The sequence below is a fragment of the Stegodyphus dumicola genome, chromosome 6 (genome assembly GCF_044657685.1).
Source record: "Stegodyphus dumicola isolate Sdum_Otavi_A_Nest chromosome 6, ASM4465768v1".
In the NCBI taxonomy this organism is placed as follows: domain Eukaryota; kingdom Metazoa; phylum Arthropoda; class Arachnida; order Araneae; family Eresidae; genus Stegodyphus; species Stegodyphus dumicola.
Window position 1 is genome coordinate 128,350,368 of NC_140773.1, and position 15,959 is coordinate 128,366,326.

Here is a 15,959-nt window from a genome sequence, read left to right on the forward strand (position 1 = left end):
TTATGCAAATTGTCTTGCTAACGCCAAGTACTTAAGTTGTGGCTTTTGGCCAAGCAAGAGAGAGAAAGGAGTTATTGGAAGCAAGCCGCTTGCCACTGTAGTTTTACGAGTTTACACTGTGTTGCTGGTTGCCTTCAAGGCCAGAGGTTTAGCCCTCTTGATAATTGCAGACCTATCGTAGTTTTAGCAGCTCGGCGTACTACATACGTACCTTTCTTTAAATAAAGGCCAATCTTAGTGCTAGGCACTTGTATACTAATTCAAAGTTAGTTTTAGTTAGAGTTTTAGTTAGTAGGTTTTATATTCTTACGTTCAGACCACAAGTGGTTGGTCTCTGTATTCTGAAGTTCGAAAATTCTTGTAAAGTATAGAAAATAAAGGGTTTCGTATACCCTTCCTGCTTGTATTGTCTACTTCACACATTCCTGAACATAGTAGCTTGAGTAAGCTCCCTGTTCCTATTCAGGACCATTCATGTTTCCAAAGCAAGTCAAAAGAAACACTAGTCCTGATAAGCCAATGTGCGAATAAGGTTTTAATTAAAATAAATACTTAAGAACCATAACCTTTTGACTTTCTTCTAGCCGTTCTTGTGAATATGTTGCACTGCACTTTTCTGCTTGCTTGTACCAGGTAACACATATCGGCTCACGTCTCCCTATCATTCATTGTATTTTTTATACGATATACAAAATGCACAACAATATGCTGAAGAATGGGTGCAGATTGTGCCCAAAATGATGTGTGAATCAGTATATGCTTCTAAAAGAATTGCTTTGTCAAAAAATTGTGTGTTCAAAAGGCACAAAAGCTGCGTCTGATTGCAACTACGCAATTACGCATTCTACACGCCAGCAGCATCTATAACCAACTGCAATAATTAAATAATTTGTATCTTTTCTCACATCCTAAATTTATAAAAATTGGTGAAAGATTCGACATCTATTCATAAAACAGTCGACAGGATGGTGAAATATCCAAATTTAAATGAAGAATATAAGGAGCTGTTGTCATTTAAAGTTAAAGGCTTTCTTTACCCACTTTTATCTGGCACTTATAAAGCGAAAACTATTAAATATTAGTAATATTATTAAATGTAAGCAAATATTATTAATAATACTATTAAAGGGATCGAAATTCTTTCATTTTAACAGTGCCTAATATCTATGAATAAACAAATGTGAACCTTTTTTACTACAGCATTTAAATTACAAGACCACTGAAAATACAGTTTAGCTAAACATTTTTTCCTTAAATATTTCTCATATTTCGTAATATTCTTTTCCATATCCTTTAAAAATTTTTGTAAATCTTTTCAGGTGAGATCTTTCGCATATTCCAAATTTCCCTTCTAACCGGTGAGTTTTATTCTTTATTGAAATATTGCTACTGTTTTATTCCATTTTTAAAGGTGTGCTGTTAACGCTTTCATAACATTTTAAATTTACAACCCATATAATATAATATATATATATATGTAAGATAAAAATGTATGAATCAGAATTATAATATAGCTATAAACATTAATTCTTTCTCTCTATTCTAAAATCGTAATAACTTATCTGCATTGCGTCATTCAAATTAATCATGCGATCTTACGTAACCGTTAATACCAGATGCCTCTTGACAACCAATCACTGAATTGTAAACCAAAACTTTTCTCTTCGCGTGCTTCCATCTTTCATAATTACGCACTTCAGCTTTTGCTCTGCTCTGTCCTGTGCTAAGATATAATTTCGCTGGCTTGCTTTCTATCTCAACAATATCAAAAATGTAAATCTTCTGTGGAAAGGCATGGCTAGAGTGCCAAGTGATTGTGGCCACAAATATCAATTGGGAATAAAAATGGAATTAAAACTGCCTCGACTGCCAAGTTCTTTAAATACTACGCAATCAAAATTCTTCTTCAATATGGATCTAAGCACGCATCTACAGTGTTCCGTCTTTTCCTTTCCTTTGCTCTTATTATGACAATTAAGTCGACAGTTGATATTGTTGAGATAGAAAGCAAGCCAGCGAAATTATATCTTAGCACAGCACAGAGCAGAGCAAAAGCTGAAGTGCGTAGTTATGAAAGATGGAAGCACGCGAAGAGAAAAGTTTTGGTTTACAATTCAGTGATTGGTTGTCAAGAGGCATCTGGTATTAACGGTTACGTAAGATCGCATGATTAATTTGAATGACGCAATGCAGATAAGTTATTACGATTTTAGAATAGAGAGGAAGAATTAATGTTTATAGTTATATTATAATTCTGATTCATACATTTTTATCTTACATATTTCCCCCCTTCAAAAAGAAAAGGGCGTAGCGACAGAGAAGCCTTTTTAAAGAAAAAGAGTTAAAGCACAAGCAAATTAAAAAAAATATAAATAAATAATAAAATTTTGATCCTGTAAAGTATTATTTATAAATATAATTTTTTTTAAACAGATTTTTAATTTTTAGAGTCCTATTGAATTTTTCAGCATTTCAGTCCAAAAGTCTTTTTGTTTGAGAATTCACATAATCATAATTCTTCAGGGAAGGTTCTTGATATCACAGAATATCACAAAATAAACTTTTACTTAATGATTACTTATAAATATTTATGATATTAATTTTCATACTGATAAATTATAATTTAACACCATATAATAATAGGAGTAAGCTTCAGAAATTATGTATAATTGTGCTAGGGGGAAGAAGGAAAATTAAATTACTGTTCAAAAATTATGTAAGAGTGAAGGGATAATAAACAAATATATACTCCTAATTATACCAAAAATTGGTAATTATAAATAATACGTAATTGCACGTTATGTATGGGTTATATTTGAGCTATACGTTTGGGCTATTTAGAAAACTAAATAGCCCAAATTAATCCGACAACGTCCGACTTGATTTAATAACGGATAAAGAATAAATTTTCATTCTATAATCGCAATTATGTACAAATAAAATAAAATTCTTTGTTACTGCAAACGATATTAAATTTGAGAACTAGCTCTAAAACAGCCCAGTTATTAAAATTAATAAAATATTCCTTTGTTGTTAATAGTAAGATTGAGCAGAGGCGAAAACGAATATTGTAATTAATTTGATTAACAAAAATTAATAACTTCTCTGTAGCCTTGTCTTTTGGTAAACGTTTTCAAATGGTACACATAGTAGGGCCCCGATTAACAGGCTTCAAAGCATGTATTTATAGCTGCAGTATATAATCTAAACACTATTTGTCTAGACTAGAAGAGAAACACGCTAATGTGACAATCAAAATCGTAAAAACAACCTTGTATTTAGCGTAAGTATAATGAAACCCTCAATCGATTTCGAGGGCCCTAGCTAAAGGTCCTTCCTCATCAGGAAAAAGAAATACCTAGAATGAAGAAAATGAAGGAGAATGAGTCTCAGAAACACGTGGTCCTTATCAGCACTGTACGTGGTTATAACTGGATTTTTAATCAGAGTTGCACTGGCCGCCTACTTTTACTGAGCCAGGCTATCTGATCAAGCATAAAGGACAAGAAAAATTTTTCTTGCGCATATTAAAATGCGTTGAACTGGAAAATAGTAAAATAAGATTATTAAGAATAGATTTTGTGCTTTCACACCCATGCAAACATTGATTTTATACCTGTCCAGGTTAAGCAATTATTATTAGATGTCACTGAGAGCTTGGCGTATCGCCCAAACTAGGCGTTTAGCCTCAAAACTGAGTAAAGAATAGGCAAATATCCCTTTATTTTTTAAATTAATTCATTGAGTATTATATGCTACCCTCGAATACCTTAACTTCTGGGAATCGAAGCATTGAAATATTTCAAGGCAACATCTAGTGATATTACCTTTTAAAGTTAGTAAAATATACGCAGATCACAAATAATATGCACGAACTCTTACAATATGTCTGAAAAGAATGATTTCTTACGCAGTGAAGTTTTAGTACGGGAGATTATATAACATGAGTATGCATTGGCAGCTATGAATAATTTTAAGCAATTGTAACTTGATAAAACACAACTGGAATCATTTCAAGTTACATAGATTATTCTGGAGTTCAGAAAACGCATATAGCTAACCACATTTTAAAATGGCAGGCATTTCTTTTCTAATATTAAGAGTAATGCACTAGTTATTTCGCATACAGCATCAGAAATGAATCACTCCCCTTCAAAGAAAATTTCAAGCCACTATATTATAAAAACTTCAGCTGCCAGTGGTATGTGTTTCGTTGGTTGATGCTCACTGTATTCATTATTTCTCACTGTAGATGTTTCTAATGAATACCACTGCAATAAAATATTTCAGTTTTGTTTCTCAACAAACTGAAGTACCAGGCAAACCTTGGGCTTTAAGAAGAGTGAAAAGGCTTTATTTAAGGATATGAAGGTACTTTTTTCCGATATCCTGTTTTGAAAGTGTTCGCGAAAAATTATAGAAATAGCATTTAACTTGTCTAAGAGATCTACACTGTTCTGGAACGTTCCATATTCTTCAAAAGAGTAAATTGACACGACGCCATATAGTGAGTTTAGTAAGAATTGATACTTGCTTTGTTATCGTTTATGCTTTCTTCAGGAAATTACGATCTACTTTGGGCGATTTTTTTCAACATTTACAAAATATTCACAAAAAACTGATAGAGAGCATTCTTAAATTCTATTTAAAGATTCTTTTCTCCACTCTTCTATACATTAAACGAACGTATCGCCATCTGACGGTTTCAGTAAGAATTAATAGCAGAAAAGCAACAACGGCGACGTGATCCTGAGATGGGTGATATATACGCAAGGCAGGTGTCGTGAGTGCACCGTTCAAATACCCCGTAAGTATAACTCCGTTCATATCTCCGTAAGTTTGCACCGTGGAGTGATATTTAGATATCTTATGCAGACAGTGACTTTCCTCTTGTTTTGTAAATAAAATTTCTAAAATTTGATCAATATCGGAATAAAATTGTAGATTTGTATGATTTCCAAAAACATTCATTTCCAAATATTACAGCCTGAATTAGCCTCATATTGAGGGCTTCACGCTTAATATAAAGCTGATTATTATTTTATTGAATTTGGCATTCATATTGAATGAAAGCAACATGCTAGTAAATCATTGTTTGTTAACTGCTGAACTTGATGAGCAAAATAGTATTTCCAGTGAACCTTTCAGTTCTTGCAATCTAAAACGAAAATGAAATAGCTTTCTTTGCTCTCTGTTTTCTTTAGGATTACAAAGCAAAATAAAAGTTTTATCAGAATCATGGCTTTAGATATTATTCTGTATTCAGGAATTCAGATGTGAAGCGATTATGATTTTAAGAAATTCACATATATAGTTATGAACCTTTGTTCTGCCCTGGAATCAGCTCTCCAGATTAACATCATTTCTCTCCTGCAAAATTTAAAAGACTACCATGGCTACTTTCAGTAAAAATATTTAAATATTCTCTCACATTTATTATTGTGAACTGACAATTATTAAGAATTATTTCTACGATAATTTCGATAATATATAAGCGATGATCATTGCTGAAATTCTAGATTATTATGCTTTTCAAACGTTTTGTGATGATTAAAGACTTGCTACAACTATCAAAATACAGTGCGTTATAGTAAAACATTTTCAGTACATTAATTAATTACCATTTTATTAGGCTTCTTATTCGACTTTTCTAACTGAAATCAAAACTTCAGTGCAACGACTTGTTTATGACTTAGTGATTGTTTGAAAACAGACACCTGTATTTCATTTAGCTGTCATAAATATCTCTGAAACACGACAGCGCAATTTCAGCTTGGGCAACCATCTTGAAAAAAAGAAAAAGAAAGAGTAGCTGAAAATATAGTTCTTTTCTAAACTTACGCTAAGAAAAACTTTTTTTTTATTAAAATACATTTTTAATGCAATAAGATTTAAAACATTTTATTTTCACGCAATTATTTCAGGATACTAGTAAAGTAAAAATAAATACATTGTCGAATTGTTTCTTTAAAAATTACAGCAAAATAAAAAAAAAATAATTAAAATAAAATGTTTATTTTTCAGACTCTGAAACTGGAACCCGTATATCATTTAACATCATTTAATGGAACTTTCTATGTAAAGAAGAGATTTTCCAGGCATTTGGCAGACGAAATTTTTAACTTATTATACGTATGTATGAAAAGTTTACCATATTTTAAGAACAAGAATGTCTGACCATGTAAATTCTTTGCGAGGAAGGGATCCATGTGACGTTGTTGGAATAGAGTAAAATTGTATTTTATATTTTAATGCATGAAAAGTATATACATGATATATGTATTTCTTATTGCTACAGTACTATATTATATAATATACTTGTCAACCCCAGTTTAAAAATTAAATAAAAAATAATTGATGTAATTGTGATTTTGTCCTCGAGTTATCTTTCAAAAATTTCTGCGGCTACCGTGTCCTGGGAGGATCGGTGTAATATCTGTAATCTCTAGATTTTGCCGCATAGTGTCTCTCTATATGTTATAAATTTTTCGGTTTCCAAACTCTACCATTCGGAGTGGTTGCAACGGTAACAGCCGCAGGAGGCTTTATAAAAAATGTCACATTTTATGAAAAATTCTAATACGTATATATATGTTTATATAATGTACTTTTAGTTTTTTTAAATCACTGAAAGGAATTTTTCATCAAGTCTGTTGAAGGAAGCTTTTATAGAAAAATCGATTCAGCGATTAGAAATCCTGCTACAAGTACATTATATAAGTCTGTGGGACAGATAAAAGTTGGTATGAAGAAATAGAAAGGAAATTATACAGCATATATTTCCATGTTTAAATATAAACCTCTCTTTTTATACGAATCATGCTTGGTTACAATTAATCTACATAAATAAAAGTCTACTATGCAGCTATATATACAGCTGAATTATAAATTTAATACAACTGAACTCACTACACAGTTTTACGCATTGTTGAATTACGCAGTTGTATGTATAGCTGAACTGACACACATATATTCCACAATGCATTTGTAAATATATCTAAATGGATTGATTTGTTGACAAAATATAGTTATTCTTAAATAATTATATTAAAATTATAAGCATTAAAATATATAAAAAAAAAAAAAAACTATAATATACAGGCATTAAAATTCAATGTTTAAAATCATAGCCGTAGAAACATACGCTGATTTCGGAATATAAATTTTGATTTACAAAGAATTTATCATTCGTAAGTTCCATTCTTTCCATTACCACTTAGCCAAATTAAAATGATCTAAATTAAGAAGCATCAGTTTTTAACAAAGAAAAACTTAATCTAGAGATTAAGGCCTGTTCAGTATTTATAAGTGCAGTTTGAAAATAGAAAAGAGTGAAGAATTAAAACATTTAAATGAATAGTACTTAAAATAAGTAACACATATAAGATTAGGAAATAGCTTTTAATGAAGCATTGGCATATTAAAATATACTGCGTGCAATGTACTGAAAAATTTCATTATTAGCTTCTATTCAAAAAATAAATGGAACTCTATAGCTAAATCATTTGGATCAGAAGTAAAAATTATAGCATTTCTGAAGTCTCCTGTTCTTGGGTAACATAAACTCTAAGAAACGTTTTAAAACTTAGAAGTGAATTATCACTTCATTATTATGTCTCATAAATTACCACAAAGACATGGTGCATAGGAACCTTTTATTTGACTCAAGTAAACGTTAACAGAAGGCACCACTTGTGTTTACAGAAGCCAGCATTTATGACTTGAATTAAAGGTATTGAAACTGACTTAACTAAACAAACGTAAGTTAGCCTAACAGCTGCACAATTACAGTAATGCACAAGCTGGCTCTGACCTAAGGTCGGCTTTACAAGCCTAATGGGAAGAGTAACGGAACGCCGCAGAATACATCTCTCAAGAGAATCAAATTAGCAACCTGCTGAAGACCGCGTTACTAATGCTCTAATTTTACCCATTAAAACTTTTCTTTAGATGTTGTATTTTTCTGTCTCATTTGAATATCACGCGAGTTAAAAATTTACATTCTAGTGTGTGTGCGTGTGTGTGATTATGGCAAAGCCTCGAGGGCTATCTGCCTAAGAGGAGGGATGCCTTCGTGGAGGACTTTCTAAGGGAAACTGGCTCGTATACACGTTACACATGGGGAAAACCACGAAAACGCCCATGCAGCCAACCCGTTCGCGGGATTCGAACCTCGGACCGAACTACCAGTGTTCAGCGACTTTATTGCTCGGCCGCTGGTGGGCCTAATTTACATTCTAGAGGAAAAAATGGAAACAAGAAGGATAGGAAAGCAATTTAAAATAATATTACTGGTTAATAACTAAACAAGACATTAGACATCGAGACCACCATAATATATGACTACGGCAACTATATTACCCAGGATTTGCTTAAATTAATAAATAACTCGTATGATAGATAAATTTTATATATTTGTGATTTTAAATAAAATAAGCATAGCGAAAACATTTATGAAAAACGCGGCTATACATTCGATACTTTTAAAATTTTTACCTCGATTTTACTTTTTCACATTAAATGTCCATTACAATTTTATGATGTTAACTGATGTTACAATTAAATAGCAAAAATGTAGCAAATAAGGATAATTATTCAAATGATGGTAACATTTCCATTACAGTTTTATTATGTTAAAATTAAATATTATAATAGTACATAAAAGCAAAGATGTATCAAATAATGGTTTTAATATAGAAGTTCCAGGCTTTTCAATTTCAGACATTGAAAAGATTTTACTCATGATCATCAGTCTTCTTAAGGTTCTTAACGAAAGCTTCTTCTCCTGTCGTTTATTCGAAGATTAAAGAAGCAAGAAGAAAGTGAAACTGACAATCAAATGCTCATTTAAAGTAAACAGCACGTAAAAATACATTACAATAAATAAAATGCATTTTATAATCTTTGTTATAGATTTCAATTACTTCTTTATAATCATTTCCCGGACACCGTAATTACTTTTTTCCGAACTTTTGCTACAAGAAATTTTTTGTTTAACTTAACAAAGTTAATCAAAACATAAACTGTAGTGTTAAAACTATTTTTTTTAATTAAGATAATTTTATCTGCGTGAATGTTATTTCCTGTATTCATTAGGCTGTTTCATGCGCTAGTATTAATTATTTTGCTTTAGAAAGAATCAGCTTAAAAACATTCCTCTTAAAAAGGCATGTTTCAGTTTCGATCATTTAAAACAAAGTAGATTGTATTCTCGTTTAAAAGTGTATTATATGTGCAAATAACATAAAACTACTTAATTTAACGGGAAAGATATTTTTCACTTACAAATAATATTACTTCAATATGTACTAAAAAAAGCTAACTTCATTTAGTGAAAACAAAAGTTGATTTTTCAACTTTTGTGAGTGATTTTCAACTTTTGTGATTCTCTGATTGACCACAATTTCTGAAAGTGAACTTGTACTTCTGAAACCATAATAAATTAAAGGTAATGAATTCATTGACAATCATCTCCTCTAAGGCGGTCAGTTCTGTAGAAAACCTAAGTCATCAAGAGCTGTGTGAGGGGTCATCTTAAAGAGATTTACCCGCATTTAAATGACATCAACAACTTTCTAAATCCAATATCATATAAAGGGACATTCGTTTGAGGCATTATTAACCGTGTCACAAAATTCCTTACCAGGCTTTCCTTTTCGCAATCGTTGATAGTCCATATACGAAAATATTTTAAATGACCCCAAGATCCATCTTTTGGCATTTCAGATTTAAAGTCGTGAATTTTGCAAAAATTACTTTTTCACATATTCATCTGGAACCTACATTTACGTTTAGAATAGTTTTTTATTCGTTATAAAAAAGACAAAACAAAAAACGTTTAATTCCCATACAACCAAAATTTGACCCAAATATTTAATACATAAACCGGGAATCACATATAAGAGCCGTATGGAAATTGAAGAGCGAGGTGTTTGTATTTATATTCAGCTAAAAATAAAATATTATTTAGAAAGTATTTTTGATGTTAAGAGATTACGGGTCGAGCATTTCTATATGCAGATTATTGTGAAAAATGCTGAATTATATATATAATGAAACTGAAAGAAGCTCGTTGTAATAACTTTACACGGTAGATTGATGCGTAAACCTGAAACTATCCCTTAGAAAGTCCTCCACGAAAGGCATCCCTCCCCTTAGGCAGATAGCCCTAGTGTGCTTTGCCATAATTAAATACACCACACCACACCACACCAGTTGTTAGCCAAAAAATGAGACCAACAGAGATCAGATGACGGATCACTTTTGAGAAGTACATAAAATGAAAATTATATTAGAAAAGTCATCACTTTGTAGAAAGGTCATTGCTTAGCTATTTTTAGAATGAATATGCTCAAATTTAAAAGAGGAGTTCAAGGGCTATAGTTAATTTCTTATTATTGGAAAGAATAAGATATCTTATATATTTTACACACATACATTCAAAATGGAGATTTTATTCACAGATCTTCTGAAATTCATGTTCGAGAAACACTCGTAGACCTCAGTACTCACACTTATCCAAATCGTAATTTTATTTACTTTAATTAAAAATGTAAAATATTTGTGTGTTAATGAAATTTTTGCGATTACCTTATCATGATTCTAAAGTAATCTGAAAATTATTTCTTATGCCAAATGTAACAAAATTATGAATAAAAACATTTTTTAATACCAAAAGAATATTACTGAATGTCACTTAAGATGAAACAATGAATCTCAACTATTATCCTAATTTATGTATTAACCGATTCTTCAATTCAAACTCAAATTGACGTCCATTTGCCTCCGCCACTAGTTATCATCCAAAATACTTGTACCCATAAAATATTCAGCCTGATGAACCTCTAGCATCAGGCAAAATAATTGCACTAAATGTTCTTACTTATTGTGTAAAGAATATAACAATATTTATGTTGAATGTACCCACTTTTTTATTCGAACTAAGAACTAGACCGTCTTAAGGTGTCCGCCTTGGATTGTCCTTGAGTAAGAGACAAAGCTGATTTGGCCAATGCCTTTATAATTCTATCAGATATCTAAGTAACTTTCTATATTATTTTAATACTATAAATATGCGCCTATTACACATGCATATTTAAATTTGAAGCGAATATTTTAAAGTGAAAATGTACACTAATAGGCTAAGGTACTTAATGTAAGTACGAAGTATTTTACTGTATGCAATCAAATGCTATTATGTATAGTTTCTATAATATTATTATACACTAATATCAAGTGGTGACACTCGGTGAATATTTTTATACATAGCTCCGTGTTAACTTTATGCATGACACGGTGGTTTTTAAATGTGACATATAAATATCCATAATGCAGGCTATATACAGGGTGTTTCAGGAAATCGGTTACAAAATTTCAGGACAGATAGGGTACAACCAGACGATGTAAAAATACATAGCAATGCATGGTCGTAAACGCTTTCCTGGCGCTGTAGTGGCGACACAAAACACAGGAAAGGAAGGACACGAACAGAGTAAGAATATATGTTTATTATGTTTAGAGTAGCAGAAACCAAGAAATAAGAACAAAAAAACAGACGATAGTTGTCAAAGAATGTGTTCGAAATTATATTCGAAACGTATCCTCAACATGGGATCTACAGGCGTGGTCTGTTGCATTGGTCAGCAAGATCGCCTGACCTCACTTGCATTGACTACTTCCTCCGTGGGAGGGGTGTACGTCAAGACACTGGTGTACGAAACCCCCGTTAGAAGAGCTGAGGAACTTGTTGCACGCATCTTGGAAGTTGCTGGAGAATTCCAAGACATGTCCAGTAATTTCCAGAAAATCAGATCTTCTATGTGCCTGAGATGTGAGGCCTGCATCACGGTTCGGGATCGCAATTTCGAACACCTTCTTTGATGATGATCATTGTCTGTTTTTATTCTTATTTCTTAGTTTCTGTTGTACTAAGAATAATAAACATGTTTTCTTACTCTGTTTTTCCTTTCTTGTGCTTTTTGTTGTCACTACCGCGACAGGGAAGCCTTTTCGGCCATACATTGCTGTGTGATTTTCCATCGTCTATCTCTCCTGAAAGTTTTTAACCGATTTGCTGAAACACCTTGTATATAATGTCCGTGCATAGCTGCAATATAATACAACCACAGTACAAGCCAAACATAAAATCGGTATTATAATTTTATATTAACAGTAATCTGCACTTTATATTTCTTTTCTTTTTAGTCTTTATAACAGTCCAAGACTAACACATTCTCATTGATATCGCTGGAGGTAGTAACAAATTCCGTATGTTTTGATCTTGGAGGAAACCATCGAGAAATCAGAAAAAAAAAATTGCATTTTCCCCAAAATTTCCATATTGCATGAACTAAACAGAAATTGCAAAAATTCCCCGTACTAAAGAAACATGACTTAAATGTAAGGCAATAAAAAAGTTATATAAGCGTTACGCTTCTCTTCCTTGTTGCAAATATTGGATAAAATAATATGTTTACTGTTAAAAAATCAAATTCGAATAAAAGAAATTTCTTTTTTCTAAAAGTTTGATATGTATATTTCTTTGATGAACCTGAAATGATATATATAAATAATCACCATACAAAGAAGAATATTAAAGTATATTAGCATTAAATTAAAATTAATAAATAAAAAATTTATTGCACTGTTAACTGCCCTTTCTCTTCATATTAAAATCTTAAATATTGTGTCGCTGATTTCAGTTAAAATTAAAATTTTATGTGGTCTTTTCTTCCAACTATTGCAATTCGAGGATACTACGATCGAATTCACCCATAAGTCCTTTACTAATGAATACATTTCTACAGCTTATAAGGTATTGTTCCCGCCTTCGTGGTGTAGTGGTCAGTACACTCGAAGCGTATTCGAGAAGTCCGTGGTTCGAGTCTCGGCAAGAGCATTGCTCGTTTTTCATCTCTTATGCTAAAAAAAAAAAAAAAAAAAAAAAAAAAAAAAAGAAATCCTAATGATTGCTACAGTTGCGCCCGAACTAAAAAAGGAGGACATGGATGATGATTCTCTACCACCAGGATTTGGCGATTGGGCTCCCTAATCCCAAGTCGCCCTTTAAACGGGGGAATATATAAGGTATTTCGCTCGCCTTTCTAGCATGCCTTCGTGGTATAGTAGGCATCACACTCGGCGCGTATTCGAAAGGTTCGTGGTTCGAGTCTCGGCGAGGGCACTGCTCATTTTTCATCTCTCCTGCTGTCAAAAAATATCTAATGTCTCTACAAACTCATGAAACCTAATATAAAATTATTACCCAGAAATTTTATTTTGAGTTGTTAAATTACGTCAGTTTTGAATTCAAAAGAAAACAATACTCTGAAATATTTATTTATATTTAAGAATAAAAACTGCACACTATTGTCATTGTTACAATTATTTTTCAGAAACATTTTTTTTTTTTTTTTAAATAAGAGACATTCGGATAGTAATTGAAATGTGTGATTTATTACATTATATCTGAAAAACACGGAAATTAAACAAATTTTAAATATATTTTCCTATTTAAAATCAGTACTAGATTAGATATATTTGATCTTAAATGCATTAGTTGAAGTTGATCTCTAAAGATTTTTTAGAATAGTTGCAATATTAATAAAAAAATATGTAAATTAAAACATACTTAAGATTAATTAATCCTTACATTTCAGACTCGAAAAGTATTTAAAAAATACTTTCCTCAACTATGACGTAACTACTTTAAGAAGAAATACATAAAGAAGCTATTTAATCAACAAGCAAGCAGTCTTTTAGTTTGAATTAATTTATCATATCTTTAAGATTACATATCGCCGCAAATGCGTAATTTAATTATTTTTTATACTAAATATCCATTTTGCTGATATGATATCAATATCTTAATTAGATCATTTATAATTAACTACTTTTGGTTTACAGCTCTTAATATTGAAGTTGCGAAATAATTAGAAACTGTCAGTTCTTTTAAACAACAATGTATATATTGAAGACATTAAGCAAACACACCTTTAAATTCCTTGAATGCGCTGTTAAATTATCCTGCTCCGAGATAGCTCCTAGCTATATATTATTCTTCTCCCAGCTTTTTATACAAAGAGTAGACGCTTTTATTTATTTCATCGGTATTTCAGTACGAGAAGATAAGAGCGCTAAATTACAGTTAATTAAAGGTACACACTCTAGAATTTTTTCAGTTTTTATTTTAACTGAGACAGTTTAAAGTTATAGAAAGAATTACTTTTTTAAATTTATTAAAATTACAGTTATTATTTTTAAATTAAAAAAATATATGTAAATATGAAACATTCTAAAATTTAAACCTCATTCTCTCAGTCTAAAAAACCTACTGAGGTCAGAAAAGAACGCCTTTCCGCCATAATGTAAAAGGATTTTTTATAAAAATTGAAACTTTTCAGAACTGAAAATTAAAAAATAAGTTATAATGTATATTAGTAAAAAACCAAGAAAAAATGCGAATTAGATGCTGTAAATATGAATACTTTAATTAATTTAGGAACTTTATAATTGCCTTATTAGCCCGTCGAATCACTAAAAGTGTTTCAGATTGTTGCCACCAAATATTATCGCCCTGAATCATGCTGAAAGATGTTAAATGATGAAGAATCTGCATGAATGCACGCCTTTTTCTCTCATAGTGAAGAAACAACAGCACATAGAGCCATCCAATTTTGAATAATGTAGTTCTATCACCGAATACGGGCACCTGGAAGCCTGAATTCTGATTTTCGAATTTGTTCTATTATCTATTTCATATTTTGTAAAACTTTAACGAATTTTTGATTTAAAAACTCAACGAAGTGAGAAGTGGCAACACTGTACAAAATGAAACATTTTTATTTCCTAGGTGCGAGGCTGTCTATCTGGAGCTCTAAAGATATACTGTTTTTAAATATTTTTAGCCCAAAGTGGCGTTGGCACAAATGCTCTCGAAACGTGTATGTGTGTGTAAATGAAAACAAAATGCCACTTTGGAAGTAATATAAAATCTGAAAGCTTTTACATATTTTTTTAAAATTATAATATTATTTAAATAGCTTCACAGATACATTAAAAGCAGGAAAATATAGCTTGTACACACAAAAATACTGCAATGCAATATTTACTTCGAAAGCAATTCAGAAGTTAAAGGAAATGTTACTTAAGATATTAGTTAAAAATACCAAAGTAGGCTGGAATGTCGCAAAAAGTATATAATTAAGTCAATTTTTAAATAAATTCATAAGGAATTGCGTTATATAAAGATAGCACATTCTATATGAAATAATTCTAATTTTATTGAGACAAAAATGATACGTAGTTCACTATAACCATAAAAATTCATTTCTGAACATCAGCTTGTAGAATCCTTATGTTTTTCTGAAGAAGGAGACGTGAAAAGACGTCCCCTGGACTCGAATTTTGACCTATCGAATACGCGCTGAGTTTGCTACCGTTACACCACGAAGCCATGCTGGAAGCAGAGAAAAAATACCATTTATGTTTCCCAAACGATGTTTCACTAAAAAATACAAATAAAGTACTTTTTTAATACATTAATACTTTTATGTGATTATTCTATTATTATTATTATAATACCAATTATATAAAATAGGTTCGAGAAAATAGTCTCTATTTTTATAATTGCTTAGAGAGCATAGCGTCTGTTTTGAATAGTGCATGCAAGTTGTTTTATTTGTCGACTTCAGAACTCAAATTTAACTCATGTTTTCTCTCGGTATATGTTGTTCTTTCAGTACTGAAACTTCAACGTTAGTAACGGGTTTGAAATGAACCTATAAACTGGAAACATTTCTTCATACAGCTGCATTAAATTTAAGATTCCTATTATATTATTAATGCCTGATATTATTTTGCCTTCATATGAAGTTTCGGCACTTTTAAAGTTAGAATTATAATTATAATATTTTAAAATTATAATTAAAATTAAAATTATAACGTATACATTTATATTG

General features: G+C 31.0%; 1 protein-coding gene and 1 long non-coding RNA gene across 3 annotated transcripts in view; one reads left to right on the forward strand and one right to left on the reverse strand.

The window, feature by feature from the left end:
- Positions 1 to 6,331, forward strand: part of LOC146996841 (uncharacterized) — a 222,646-nt gene extending 216,315 nt beyond the window's left edge. Inside the window, exons 2-3 of the long non-coding RNA XR_015041718.1 lie at positions 1,320 to 1,358; positions 6,025 to 6,331. This is a non-coding gene — a long non-coding RNA (uncharacterized LOC146996841). The remainder of the gene's footprint in view (positions 1 to 1,319; positions 1,359 to 6,024) is intronic.
- Positions 1 to 15,959, reverse strand: part of LOC118199694 (hemicentin-1-like) — a 517,385-nt gene that overhangs the window by 309,468 nt on the left and 191,958 nt on the right. The window lies entirely within an intron of this gene.